The sequence below is a fragment of the Dasypus novemcinctus genome, chromosome 28 (assembly GCF_030445035.2).
Source record: "Dasypus novemcinctus isolate mDasNov1 chromosome 28, mDasNov1.1.hap2, whole genome shotgun sequence".
Taxonomy (NCBI): domain Eukaryota; kingdom Metazoa; phylum Chordata; class Mammalia; order Cingulata; family Dasypodidae; genus Dasypus; species Dasypus novemcinctus.
This window is the reverse complement of record NC_080700.1, coordinates 20,023,236-20,035,471: the sequence shown is the minus strand read 5'-3', so window position 1 is coordinate 20,035,471 and position 12,236 is coordinate 20,023,236. Positions and strand designations below refer to the sequence as shown.

At 41.0% G+C, this 12,236-nt stretch overlaps 1 pseudogene; it reads right to left on the bottom strand.

The window, feature by feature from the left end:
- Positions 1-7,264: 7,264 nt before the first annotated feature.
- Positions 7,265-7,854, bottom strand: LOC101416669 (olfactory receptor 56A1-like; annotated as a pseudogene).
- Between the last annotated feature and the right edge of the window lie 4,382 nt (positions 7,855-12,236).

Below are 12,236 nucleotides of genomic sequence, written 5' to 3'. Positions count from 1 at the left end.
TCACTTTTATAAAACAGTAGTATGTTACATGTGGCCATTATAAGATTTTTGTCATCTATAAATGACAGAATAGTTTTTATTCTGATGCTTCCCTGAAAACCCTTGGAATCAGCTATAGTCAATGTGCTTCATCTTCAACAAAAAAGATGATCTCAGAGACCTATGGAAAGACTCTGCCAAGTTCTCTGAGGCAGAGGCTTATCTGAAGACATTGTTTAAATAACTTTAAAAGCATACCACTTGACTGAGTGAAGATGTCCAGAATTCTAGCCAAGAAGGTGATGGGTTCATGTGATTGCTAGCACAAGGTCAAGTGGAACAAGACTAAGTGAACTGGTAAAAACCTGTATAGTTTTGTTTGGATTATTGCTAATGTTTTACTGCTCACTTTTCTAGATACAAGGGCTGCCTTACTCTTTTCCATTGAGCTATCCATTATTCATTAAACATATTTATCTCTCTACCGGACTCCTCCAGAATTTGGAAACTCTAATTTTTTTGGCAATATAATTATTTACATAGGTTTAATCAGAATCTGTCCTTTCTCATAATAGGAAATAATTGGAGTCACTGATTCTATTAACAATTCTTAAGAATCCAATAAGAGAATCCCATGACTATAAATCAATAACTTCACAATTAGTGACTTCATACCTGCTCCTTTAACCAACCCAGCTGTCATTCTATTTGTTAAAATGATTCTTATGATAGAAATTCTTATAATCAATTTAAAGTAGGCTATTTTGTTACCACTCACTAGGAACTTTTTCAATGAGGTAGCTTTCCACCATAGTTTTACTTCTCAACATGATGACCCCTAGGATCTTCTCTGAGCCTGCTTTCTCTCTGAGGGAAAATCTGTTAACATCTATCCTGATAGCAATTATGCTTTGGGTACAAGCTATGATTTCAGCCTCCTATGGCAACAAAGAGGGTTCCTCTCTTCTTCTGGTTCTCCACCTAAAAATGGAGTAGTGACTGTGTCCTTTCTGCCATTTTATTCCTGTCCTCAGTTGTCTAGGTGGCTGAAGGGGAGTGTGGAGTGTGGGAGGATGATTGAACAGGCAGATTGGGACCCATCCTACTCCAGAGGATAGTAGAGCCCCTGGGCAATTAGGTTTCTGTGCTGGTGTCCAGTTGGCTCCCAGTGGGAGGGGAGCCAGTGTGCTGGCACCCAGCCAGCATGGGGGAGAGGAGCGCCATAGACCAGTGTCCAGGCATCTCTGGGGAGCGGGGACCAGAAAATGATCAGGTGGGCAGAGCTACGCCTAGCCAGCTCAGAGGAAGAGGAGAACCCCTGAGTGATCATGTGTGTCCCCGTACCCATCTGGACGCAGGGTTGAGGGTAGCTGCCAGGTGATAGGGAGCATGTGCTGATGCCCAGCCTGCTGGGGGCGGGGGGGGGTGCTGACTGGCAATCAGGTTTGTGTACTGGTACCCATCTGACTGCAGCAGGGAGGAGCACCACAGGGCAATCTGGTGTGCATGCATTTTTCTACACAGCATTAGGAGTGAGAGAGCAATGGGCCTGCACCCAGCCTAGTGCACTGAGAGTGACACTGCGACGGGGGCTGATCTGATGGGCAGACAGGCACTCTGCTGACTACAGAGAAGAGCAACATGGTTGGTGATCAGGCCTGTGTCCTGTCTCCCAGTCCAGCCAGCTCCAGGGGAAAACAGAACCTCCACGCAATCTGGCTGTATGCTGGTGCATAGCTGACTCCAGGGGGAGGGTGCTGTATGGCAATCAGGTGTGCAGGCCCGTGGCAAGATAGCTTCCAAGGGGAGATGTTTATGCCGCAAAGGGATACAAATCCCACACAGTTTTGCCCAGATAAAGTTTCTTAGCTGCTCAACTTGATACCAAGACCATTTTACAAGAGGGTGTATTGGATGATTAACTCCCAGTAGATCATAGATTACTGCCCAGTGGGGGAAGTGATGACAAAAAGAATGCCCAGTGCCTAGATCTACTTTATCAAAGGTGTGACTCTCAGGATGGTCTCAGGGAAGACTCCTGAAAGGGGTTCCTGGTCTTCTAAGGTCCTGTCTTGCCCTGCTGGGAATGAACTTTCCTTTTCTTGCAAAATATCATATAAGAGGGAAGAGGGCATGGTTCAGAGTTTATCCTGCTTAGCCAGGAAAGTTCTTGATTTATGAGGCTCCTGTCAGAGCTGTAGTGGTGAGAGGAGGCAAGACCTTTCTGTGTGAGTCTACCTGAGCAGGGTACCTAAGGGTTGCTCCCTTTGCTATCTCTGCACAAGCTATCTCTTTTTGCTTGAAGTTTGATCTTTCTTCTTGCCCTTTCCTCTACTAGATAGGATTGCGTCTAGAGACATGGATCCTTGTTTCATGACAAAACATCCTTGAGAACTATAACTTCAACCACCATCCTTGGCTGAAAAAAAATACATGATATGTAAGCAAAAGAAATAAACCAGATGAAGCCCTCCCTGCATATGAATTTTGGTGTGTGGCTCCTTAGTTCCCACGGCATATGACCATCCAGTTTTTCCATTTCCATTGTTGAAATGATTATGTTCACTGGACTGTATTTTCATAGGTCTATATGTGGACTCTATTGTTCTTTCCTTTTTTCTGTGTGCCAAAGTCACTGTTAATTACATTTATAATAAGGATCGGTACGAGTCAGTGTGGGCTCTTCAATTTTGATTTTCTTAAGTGTTTTCCATGCCATTCTAGGAGTAAAATAAATATCTACAAAATATCTTTATGAGATTTTGTATAAGATCTTAAAAATATTGAGACTACCCACCATGAATAAGGGATATTGTTTTCATTTAATTTATTTAAAATTTTCTTCAAATATTTCATAGTTTATGAGATAAAGATAGTTACATATTTGCTTACATTTGACCAAGGGAATTTATTGCCTGTATTTACTATTATAAATGCATTTGGTTTTTTTTCCTAAAGTTTTTTTTATTTATCCCCCCAACCCGGCTCCCCCTCCCCTGTTTGTCTGTTCTCTGTGTCTATTTGCTGCATCTTCTTTGTCTGCTTCTCTTGAAATCCACGGCATGGGAATGCGGCATGGGAATCTGTGTTTCTTTTTGTTGCGTCTTCTTGTTGTGTCAGCTCTCCATGTGGGTGGCGCCATTCTTAGGCAGGCTGCACTTTATTTCACGCTGGGTGGCTCTCCTTATGGGGCGCACTCCTTGCGCATGGGGCTCCCCTCCGCAGGAGGCACCCCTGCGTGACAGGGCACTCCTTGTGCGCATCAGCACTGCTCATGCGCCAGCTCCACACGGGGCAAGGGGACCCGGGGTTTGGACCACGGACCTCCCATGTGGTAGACGGACACCTTAACCACTGGGCCAAGTCCGCCGCCTGTTTGTGTTTTTTATTTCTTTGTTCCTTGCAGAGAAGGGGAGATCAATTGAGTTTTGTATATTTAACTTGCATTTTTCTTCTAATTAGCTGCATAGATTCTCGTAAGTCATTTGACAGTTCCATTTCCTTTGAACTTGCAGAATTATGGCCCTAAATAATATGAACATTTAATTTCAGAGTTTCTGAATGTGGCCTGAAGGAAGCGCCAGTCCTCAGAGGAACCGGAGCTCCCAGTTTCCTTGGCTGCCCTGGCTGTCAGGAGAGAGAGCCTGACTCGTCTTTTTGGCCCATCTGAACTTCAGAGCAAGTGAAGAAGACCTCCCCTTTAGGCCCCAGGACTGTCGCTCTGTCCCTTGAGGGCGAGGGCTTCTTGGTGCGGTACTGACACGGGAAGACACAGTGGCTATGGGACAATGCACGCCTTGTCCACAGTGAGTAAAACGCTTCAGTCCTGAGTCTCCGCTCATGTCAGCCTCCTGAAATGTCCTCCCCAGGTCGCCCTCCTTGAATGAGTCCCATCAATGGCTTTTAGTTTTCAGATAATAAATCTTGCATTTCCTTGGTTAAATTTCATCCCAAATATTTTCTTTCTGTTGCTGTTGTAAAAGAAATTGCTTAATTTTCTTTTGAGATTGTTTGTTGCCATGTTATAGAAATACAGTTAGACTTTTGTGCAACTTTCTGACATTGTTTAGTAGCCGTTTCAGTATTTCGTGAATACTAAGGGGTTTTTATATATAAATCATGTCATTTCTAAATACAGATAGTTTTCGTTCTTTCTTTCAAATTTGGATGCCTCTGCCTTCGTTTTCTTGCCTAATTGCTCACGTTGGGACATCCTGGACAGTGATGAATAGCAGTGACAAAAACAGTATCTTTGATTTGCCCCTGATCCTGTCAGGAATGCTTATAGTCATTCACTACTGAGTATGATGCTAGCTATTTAATCTTATTCCTATTGGCTTGTTTGTTTTTTGTATTTCGTCATGAAAAGGTATTAGATGTTGACGAATGGTGTTTGTGCAGCATTTGGCATGTTCATTGTATTTTTCCTTTGATCAGTTAATATTGAACTTATTGGTTTGCTTTTTCAGTACATTTTCTTGTTATTAGAGATGTAGTTTCAAGGTAAAATCAAGAATAAACTATAGAGTTCCATATAACCCTTTCACTGACAGTTTTCCCTTTTAAGTCTTGGCCTTAATGCAGTGTTTTTGTTATAACTGATGAAAGAGCAATATTAGAATTATACTGTTTTTTTTTTTTAAAGATTTACTTATTTCTCTCCCCTTCCCTACCACTCCCCCTCCCTGCAGTTGTCTGCTCTCTGTATTCATTCGCTGTGTATTCTTCTGTGTCTGCTTGTATTCTTGTCAGAGACATTTGATATCTGCGTCTCTTTTTGTTGCCGTCATCTTGCTGCATCAGCTCTCCGTGTGTGCGGTGCCATTCCTGGTCAGGCTGCACTTTATTTTGCGCTTGGCGGCTCTCCTTATGCAGTGCAGTCCTTGCACATGGGGCTCCCCTAGGCGGGAGACACCCCTGTGTGGCACAGCTCTCCTTGCCTGCATCAGCACTGCATGTTGGCCAGCTCATCCCACGGGTCAGGAGGTCCTGGGTTTGAAATTTGAACCTCCCGTGTGATAGGTGGATGCCCTATCCATTGGGCCAAATCCGCTTCCCAGAATTATACTCTTTAAGTGTAGGCCAAAGTTAACTTTAGTGTTCTCTGTGTTGTATAGTTCTATGTTTGAAAGTTTTATTCTGGTAACGTACCTAAAATTTTCCATTTGCTTACTCTCAGGTATGCAGTTCGGTGATGTTATTTATGTTCATGATATTGTCACTGCCATCCAGTAGCAAATTTGCCCATTACTCCATAGAGAAACTGTACCAAATAAAGCATGAGTCCCCATTCCCTACACCCACAGTAGTTAAATACCAGTTCATAGGGAGAGGAATGCTTACAACAGGAGGCCCAGCTGTAGCCTTAAAAGCTGCATCAGAAATGTCTGCCTTAGATACAAGTCAACCAGGTAACAGTTACTGAATTCAGGACCCAGGATCTCAGGAGGATACAACCTAAGGTAACTGCTTGACCATGTCGCTCGCTAGATGGGGACTGAGGAGGCACCTTCCTGCCTGCTCTTAGTCCACTTGCTGTTAATCTTCCTGTGTCCTTTTCCTTTCCACAGTGTAAGTTTTCATCTGTTTACATTTCCCCCCACTTAGTGCTGGAATTCTAGAGTTCACCATGAAAAGTACAAATTCCTAATCAGAGGTAAAAATAAATGTTAGCATGAGAGCCAGAAAATATTCCCTCTTTTTCCAAAAAGCATCAGGAAGTTGTCCTTAAAAATATAATGTTTAAGGACACCCACATTTGGGAGGTTTTTGCTGTGCCCCCTTAATGCTGCTTCAGTCCTCATCCCGGTTCTGATGGGATATCTCAGCTCCTCACCTAGTTTAGTGATACTGACGTGCACATCTGCTTGCAACATGGGCACTTGTGTGTTCTTTCAGCAAACGAGGGAAGGATGGATGGATGACCCTTAGAAATTTTCACATATCAAAAGCAAGATGACTCAGAAGACTTTTTTAATTTAAGGAGGACAGAGTTAGTCGGTATCTCATTTTAATTAACACAAGAAATGAAAGAAGAAAACTGCAATTCCAGGCTACAGTATAAACAGATATTTAATGTAATATTCTTGTCAGGAACTTGCTCTGGGAGTGGGTGTGGCTCAACTAATAGATTATCCTCCTACCATATAGGAGGTCCAGAGTTTGAACCCAGGGCCTCTTGGCCCATGTGGTAAGATGACCCATGTGCAGTGCTGCCAGGTGCAAGGAGTGTCATGCCTCGCAGGAGTGTCCCCTGTCTAGGGGAGCCATACACACAAGGAGTGCACCCTGCAAAGATAACTGCCCAACGCTAAAAAAGGGCAACCTGCCCAGGTGTGGCACTGCACACAGAGAGCTGGCGCAGCAAGATGACACTTCAAAAAGAGACACAGGTTCCTAATGCCACTAAGAATGCAAATGGACACAAGAACACACAACAAATGTGCAGAAGAGAGCAGACACTGGGAGGTGGGGGCGGGGCGGGGGGCGTAGGAAATAAATAAGATAAATCTTAAACATAAAAAACTTGCTTTATACAAAAAAAATAGTGTCCCTACCCAAATATTTAGTTCCTTTTGCCTTTAATCACCCTCCCACTGCTCCTTGAATTCGTCCCTCCTCACTAATTTCTGTCTCTTTTATCCTAAAGCCCAGGAAAGCAGTGAAACTTAGTACTTGCAGGGCCTTAGATTAAGCATCGGTGAATCAGTGCTAGGGCCCTCCTTACCCACTGGAAGAGGGTCCACAGTTCCTCTCTCAAGGGAGGGCTTGGTTTGGGAGAGGGAGAGACTCTTGCACTCTCTAGCTCTTCAGCAGCTGCTGGAACAAGCCTTACAATTGACTCTAGAGATGCCTCTAAAATTTGAGCTACCTGCAACCCAGAAGCTGCATCTGGAGCTGGATCTGGTGGCAGAAATGGTACTGCAGGGAAGTCTACCTCAAGGTCTGGTTGTAGACCTTCCTCTGGAACTGGTGTATTATTTTTTGAATGAATGAGGCCCAGGCAGCACCTTCCCAGATAACTGAGAGGCCCTGAGTCCCCTCCGGGAGCTCTCAGGACCCCTTTTCTAACTCTCCAAAGATGAGGGCCCCAGATGTGGGACCTCAGATCTTTATTTTTTCATTTTTTATTTTTTTGTGCTCTTAGGATGAATTCATGCTTTATTAATATGTATCAATAAAATTGACTTGTGAAAAAATGTTACCATATATTATTTAATCATTTCAAAGATATACATTTTTTAATAGGGAAGGAAAATTAGGAAGAGGTCAGAGCCCAAAATAATCATTGCCAGAATTCTGTTCTGTACAGAATTCTGTAAATTCTGTTCAGGGCAACAGTATCACAAGAGAGTTTGAACACAGACAGTTTCGCGCAGATACAGTTCTCAATTATATTTTTTCCATAATGAGCTGGGCAGAAAGGATAGGGATAGGTGCAGTGAAAAACGTGTTCTGGGCAAAGATGAAGAAAATAGCCTTTGCCACAAATTGGTCAGTGATGATGGACGGGTAGTGCAGAGGCTTGCAGATGGCCACATAGCGGTGATAGGTCATGACCACAAATGTACATGATTCCATGGGCAGTAAGTTATTCATTGTGATCATCTGGAGGATGCAGGCTGAGAGGCTGATGCATGTGAGGTCAAACCAGAAGATAGCCAGGACCTTGTGGCTGATGGTGAGGCAGAACATGATGTCCAGCAGGGAGAGGAGGCTGAGCAGGGAGTACATGGGCTCGTGCAGAGAGGCCTCCAGCTGGATGGTGATCAGGAGGGTGGTGTTGGCCCCCCTAGCCAGGAGGAAGAGGAGGCCCAGGGGCAGGGAGAGCCAGTGCTTACAGCTGTGGGATCTCCAGTTTATCATAGATTTCATCCAGGTAGGTGTCAGCTCACAACCTTCCTCTACCCGGCAAATTCTTTTAATCCTATCATCCAGTCTCCAACTCTCTGAGGCAGCTTGGTTTACTTATTTCATATCATTGAGGTCATTTAGTATTTGTCTGTCAATGCCTGGGTTGCTTCACTCAACAAAGTTCTCAAGATTCATCCATGTTATGAAATGTGTTTATAGTGTATTCATTCTTAAAGCTGAGTGGTATTCCATTGTATGTATATACCACATTTTATTTATCCATTCATCTATTGATGGGCATTTGGGTTGATTCCAACTTTTGGCTATAGTGAACAAAGTTGCTGTGAACATTGGTGTGCATGTATCAGTTTGTGTCCTTGCTTTCAGTTCTACTGGATATATACCCAGCAGTGGAATTGCTGGGTCATATGGCAAATCTATAGCTAGTTTTTTAGAAACCGTCCAACTATCCTCCATATTGGCTGGATCCTTCTGCGTTCCCACCAGCAGTGGATGAGTGTTCCCATTCCCTCACATCCTCTGCAACAATTGTAGTCTTTTGATTTTTTGATAGCTGCCAGACTTACGGGAGTAAGATGGTATCTCATTGTTGTTTTGATTTGCATTTCTGTAATAGCTAGGGATTTTGAGCATTTTTTTCATGTGTTTTTTAGCCATTTGTAGATAACCTTTGGAGAAGTGTCTGTTCAAATCTTTTTACCATTTTTCAAATGGGCTGTTTGTCTTTTTTTTTTTCAAGATATAGACGTTCTTTATATAAGCAAGATATAAGTCTCCTATCAGATATATGGTTACCCTATATTTTCTCCCATCGTGTAGGCTCTCGTTTCACTTTCTTGACAAACTCCTTTGAAGTGCAGAAGCTTTAATTTTGAGGAAGTCCCATTTATCTATTTCTTCTTTTGCTGCTTGTGCTTTTGGTGTGAAGGTCATGAAGCCATTTCCTATACAAGGTCCTGTAGATGCTTCCCTGCTTTGCTTTCCAAGGTCGTTGTGGACTTGGCTCTTATATTTAGGTCTTTGATCCATCTTGAGTTGATTTTTGCATAAGGTGTGAGTTGGTAATCCTCTTTCATTCTTTTACTATGGATATCCATTTTCCAAGAACCATTTGTTGAAGAGGTCATTCTCTCCCAGTTGAGAGGCTTTGGTGGTGTTATCGAATATCATATGACTGTATATATGAGAATGTATATCAGAACTCTCAATTCAGTTCCGTTGGTCAGTGCTTCTCTCCTTGTGCCAATACCATGCTGTTTTCAATACTGTAGTTTTGTAGTTTGTTTTGAAGTCAGGTAGTGTGATTCCTCCAATTTCATTTTTCTTTTTCAGTATGTCATTGGATATTGCGGTCTCTTTCCTTTCCAAATAAGTTTCATAGCTGGTTTTTCTAGTTCCTTAAAGAATGCTGTGCTGATTTTTATTGGGATTGCATTGAACATGTAGATCAGATTTGGTAGGATAGACATCTTAATAATATTTAGTCTCCTTTTCAATGAACCTGGATTATTCTTCCATTTATTTTGGTCTTTTTTGATTTCCTTGAACAGTGTTGTGTAGTTCTCTGTATAAGTTCTTTACCTGTTTAGGTAAGTTTATTCCTAGGTTTTTGATTTTTTATTTACTATTGTAAATGGTATTTGTTTCTTGATTTCCTCTTGAGCTTGCTCATTATTGGTGTACAGAAATGCTACTGATTTTTGCGCAGTGATCTCATAATCTGCGACTGTACTGAACTCTTTTATGAGTTCCTGAAGCTTTGTTTTAGACGTCTCAGGGTTTTGTATGTATAGGATCATGTCATCTGCAAATAATGAAATTTTGACTTCTTCCTTTCCAATTTGGATGACTTTTGTATCTGGTTCTTGCCTCTGTGCACAGGCTAGTACTTCTAAGGCAATACTAAATAGAAGGGTTGATGGTGGGCATCCTTGTCTTGTTCCTCATCTTAGAGGGAAAGATTTTAGGATTTCACCATTGTGAACGTTGTTGGCTGTAGGTTTTTCATAAATACCCTTTATTGTGTTTAGAAAATTTCCTTCTATTCTGATTTTTGTTTGTAGGGTTTTTATCAGGAAAGGGTGCTGTATTTTGTCCAATGATTTTCTGCTTCTATACATATGATCATGTGATTTTTTTCCATTCAATCTGTTTACATGGTGTATTACATTGATTGGTTTTCTTATATTGAACCATCCTTGCATACCTGGAATGAATCCCACTTAATCATGTTATAATTTGGTTTAATGTGTTGTTGACTACGATTAGCTAATATTGTCTTGAGGATTTTTGCATCTATGTTCATTAGAGGAATTAGTCTGTAATTTTCCTTTCTTGTGGTGTTTTTGTTTGTCTTTGGTAGTAGTGCAGTGTTGTCATCATAGAATGAGTTAGGCAATGTTTTGATTTTTTGGAAGAGTTTCAGCAAGATTGGCATTAGTTCTTTCCAGAATATTTTGTAGAACTCACCTGTGAAGCCCTCTGGCCCTGGGATCTTCTTAGTTGTGAGGTTTTTAATGACTGATTCTATCTCTTTACTTGTGATTGGTTGGTTGAGAAAATCAATTACTTCTTTCATCAATGGAGGCAGCTTATGTGTTTCTCGAAATTTGTCCATATTTTTTATATTGTCCTTGTTAGAATATAGTTTTTCAAAGTATCCTGTTATGATAGTCTTTATTTCTGTGGGGTCAGTGGTGACATCTCCTTTCTCATTCCTTATATTGTGTATTTGCATCTTCTCTGTTTTTCTTTATTGGTCTAGCTAAGAGTTTGTCCATTTTATGGATCTTCTCAAAGAATAGGCTCTTTGTTTTATTTATCTTTCCAAGTGCTTTCTTATTTTCTATTTCATTTGGTTCTGCTCTTATCTTTGTCCTCTCTTTCTTTTTCTTCCTTTGGGATTACTTTGTTATTTTTATACTAATTCCTCCAAGTGTGCAGTTAGTTCTTCAACTTTAGCTCTTTCTTCTTTTTCGATATATGAATTTATGGCTATAAATTTCCCTCTCAGTACTGCTTTTGAAGTATCCCAGAAGTTTTGGTATGTTGTGTTATCATTATCATTTGTTTCAAGATAGTTATTAATTTCTTTTGAGATTTCCTCCCTAACCCACTGTTTTTCTAAGACTGTGCTGTTTAATTTCCATATTTTGTTGCAGCATCTGTGTCTCTGGCCCTTGCAGATTTCCACCTTCACTCCTCTGTGGTCAGAGAAATTATTTTGTATGATTTTGATCTTTCTGAATTCACTGAGACTTTTTTTGCAGCCTAGCACATGGTCTGTCTTGGAGAATGATCCATGTGCACTTGAGAAAAATATATATCCTGATATATTTGTGTGTAATGTTCTGTATATCTCTATTAGGTCCAGCTCCTCTAATGTACTGTTTAAAGTTTTTGTTTCTTTATTGAATTTCTTTTATGATGTCCTGTCCAAAGTTGATAGTGGTCTATTAAAGTCCCCCACTATTAATTTTAGAGGCATTTATTCTGTCATTTAGTATTTCCAGTGTTTGCCTCACATGTTTGGAGGCGCCCTTGTTAGGAGCATAAATGTTACTGATTGCTCATTCTTCTTCAAAGATTATACTTTTCACTAATATGTAGTGTCCATCTTTTTCTCTCACAATTGTTTTGCATTTAAAGTCTATTTTGTCTGATATCAATATAGCTACTCCTGCCCTTTTTTGGTTATTGTTTGCTTGTAAGATTGTTTCTCAGCCATTCACTTTCAACCTCCTTGAATCCCCGGGTGTAAAATGAGTTTTTGTAGACAACATAGATGGGTCATATTTCCTTATCCAGTTTTCCAGTCTGTGTATCTTAACAGGCGAGTTTAAGCCATTGATATTCAGTGTTATTACTTTCAAGGAATTACTTGTATTACCCATATTTTGTTTGGATTTGTGTTTGTCTTCTGTTGTTTGATTTATTCCCCTCTTTTTGTAGTTTTAGTTGTTTTTGCACTCTCTGCCAACTGTCTCTTCTTTGTTTTCTTTCCTCCTGCATAACTCTGTTTAGTATCTCTTGAAGGGCAGGTTTCTTATTGGCATACTCTCTTAGTTTCTGTTTATCTGTGAATATTTTGAACTCTCCGTCATTTTTCAATGCTAGCTTTGCTGCATAGAGTATTCTTGGTTGGAAATTCTATTCTTTTAGTGCTTTGACTGTGTTATACCACTGCCTTCTTGCCTCCATGGTTTCATATGAGAGACCAGCACTTAATCTTATGGAGTCTCCTTTTTATGTGATGGTTCTCTTTTCTCTTTCTGCTTTTAGTATTTTCTCTTTTCCTTGTGCATTGGATAATTTGAGAAGTACATGTCTTGGGGTAGGTCTTTTGGGATTTATGGTGTTCGGGGTGTGTTGTGTTTCCTGGA